The 2,836-nt window shown below is 48.9% G+C and overlaps 1 pseudogene; it reads right to left on the reverse strand.

Moving 5' to 3' along the window:
• Window positions 1-217: 217 nt before the first annotated feature.
• Window positions 218-2,615, reverse strand: LOC150039868 (putative E3 ubiquitin-protein ligase IRF2BPL; annotated as a pseudogene).
• Between the last annotated feature and the right edge of the window lie 221 nt (window positions 2,616-2,836).

Raw genomic sequence — 2,836 nt, forward strand, 5'->3', positions numbered from 1 at the left:
ACCAAGTAAATGCTAACGATTATGATGCGAATAACCCAACTCATATTATACTGCTTAACACAAACCAGCTTATCCTTCAAATGAAGAAGTTACATACCTTTGTTCCAAAATATAGAAACATACGACGAAAATAATGTCTATACATAAGACTAACTTTTTGCAGTTTGTTATATTCACAATTCTACATCTTGGAGGGGTGGAGAATGGGAAGGGGAGGGGTGGGGGGTGGGGCCCTCTGGATGGGAGAGGAACTAGGGCAAAGCAGGTGATGGCCTTAGGGTTCAAGGGTCTCTCTCCTTTTTCACTTTAACATCCCCAGCTAGGATAGTAGCGATTTCGCCCTGCATGAAGGCCCAAGGTACATTCACCCAATTAGGGGGCATTTCTCTCCTCTAGGACAATACACCTCGCCAGTGGCCCCCTGGGCCTTGATACTTTCTCTAGAACAAGGGAAGCAGAACTTGTGGCTAGGAACAGAGGGGCACTGAACGAAATGCGTGTCCTCCAAACGTTCGTGGCAAATGGTACAGCAGAGGGGTCTGCTGTTGGCCATGGGGGAAACCGGAATGTTTTGGGGGTGCACTTGGTCCATGCCCGGGTGGGCATTAGGTGGTGGGGGCGCCACCTGTAAATTCAGGTCCCCGTTACGTGAAGCCAAGCGGCGCACGGAGGCTGGAGACATGGGGCTGCTGCTGTTGCGCCAGGCAGACGGGGTGGTAGAGTGCATGGAGCTGCCCTTCTTGGGCTAGTGTGCCTTGCCCAGAGTGTCTGCCACCTACATGAGCGCGGCCATAGGGGACGGCCCGTTCTGGGGGGCTGACTCCGGCGGGGTGGTCCGGTTGGAATGGGGTCCCAGGGGCGGTGGGGGCGGTGGCGGCGGCGGCACCCGCGCTGCGTGGCCTGGCGCCGCAAAGCCCTCAGCCGACTTGATGAGCTTCAGGGCCTCACTCTGGTTGGCCATCCACTGCTGCCTCTGCTGTTCCTCGCCCAGCTTCAGCGCGCCCTCGGCCAAGTCCGGGGTCTCAGGGGACGCCTTCATCTTCCGCAGGCTGGCGGCTGCACCCCGGCCCGAGGGCGCGGCAGGTGGCAGGGCCCCGGTGCCCGGAGGCGCGCTGGGGGCGCGGCTGAGGCTCACCAGAGCCATAGGCAGCATGGGGCAACTGGCCTCCAGGTAGGGCTGGGGCAGCGTGTCAGCGACTGGCACGCCCTCCTTAAAGAAGCGCATGGCCTCAGGCAGCAGGTCCCCAAGCAAGCGCCAGTCCCCGGAGCCATGCTTCTTCTCGTACTCCAGGTACTTGAAGCCAGAGGAGAGGCCCCGACCGAAGTCCTTCATGCAGTCCTGGTACATCTGTTTGGCCACCCTGGACGCGCTGGAGTACACGTTGCCCGAGACCGTGGGGTACTCGATGAACAGCTTCAGCTCGTAGTCCATGCCGGGGTTGGAGACGGCGTCGAAGGCGAACACAGGGCCCAGCAGCGAGTGGTCCTTCTTTTTTCAAGCACCACCTCTGGATTATTCTGTGTATGTGGTATTAGGAAATTGAACCCAGGTCTTTATGCATGCTTAGCAAGCACTCTACCACTAGCCACTTTCCCAGCCCCCAAATTTTATACTGTAGTTCATGACAAGTTTATAAAAAAATGCATTTTTAACTTAACTATGTCATTTAAGTACTTTTTAGCAGTTAGCAAAAGAAGACAAATTTAAACACACACATACACTAGATTTCTTTGGGTGCTTAGTAGAGCTGGAGGAGACAGTGCTAATGGAGACTTATTAAAACTGCTCAATGACATCATTCCTGATTTGCCCTTTGGATTCCCTTGGTTTTTCTCCAAAGCCTACCTATCGTTATGATGCAAAGTGAATAAGGAAAAAAAGACAGCTACTTTAGCTTTTCGCCAGTAAGTATAATACTACCTGTGGGTTTGTTATTCACAGCCTTTATTATGCTGAGGAATGTTCCATGGATTCCTAGTTTCTCCAGAGCTTTTAGCGTAAAGGGGTGTTGGATCTTGTCAAATGCCTTTTCTGCATCTATTGAGACAATCATGTGATTTTTGGCCTTGCTCCTGTTGCTGTGTTGCAACCCTGTGATGAATCCTGTTTGATCATAATGTATAATTTTTTTTGATGAGTTGTTGTAGACGGTTGGCCAGTATTTTGTTGAGAAATTTTGCATCAATATTCATCAAAGAAATGGGTCTATGGTTCTCTTTCTTTGATGAATCTCTGTCTGGTTTGGGGATGACGGTTATTCTGGCTTCAAAGAATGAGTTTGGCAAACAGCCTTTGTTTTCAATTTCGTTGAAGACCTTGAGGAGTATTGGTGTGAGCTCTGCTTTGAAGACCTTATAGAATTCAGCTGTGAATCCATCTGGCTCTGGGCTTTTCTTAGGTGGAATGTCTCTTATTGCCATTTCTATTTCAGTGCTTGACATAGGCCTATTTAGTTGGATTAGGTCTTCTTGGTTCAGTGTGGGTATGTTAATAGTGGCTAGAAATTCATCCATTTCTTCTAGATTCTAGAACTTGTTTGTATAAAGGTTTGAAAAGAATTACCTCATGATGCTCTGGATCTTGGTAATATCTGTCATGATACTACCTTTCTCATCTGTGATTTTGTTTATTTCGGCATTTTGGTAAGATTTGCTAAGGGTCTGTCCATTTTGTTAATTTGTGTCAAAGACCCAACTCCTTCTTTTGTTGATTCTTTCTATAGTTCTTTTAGACTCCAATTCATTTAATTCTGCTTTGATTTCCTCCTGGATTTGAAGAATCAATATGGTGAAAATGACAATCTTGCCAAGGGCTATCTAAGAATAACCTGTGAGA

Source organism: Megascapheus bottae, unplaced genomic scaffold, assembly GCF_031878675.1.
Source record: "Megascapheus bottae isolate mThoBot1 unplaced genomic scaffold, mThoBot2.hap1 HAP1_SCAFFOLD_162, whole genome shotgun sequence".
In the NCBI taxonomy this organism is placed as follows: domain Eukaryota; kingdom Metazoa; phylum Chordata; class Mammalia; order Rodentia; family Geomyidae; genus Megascapheus; species Megascapheus bottae.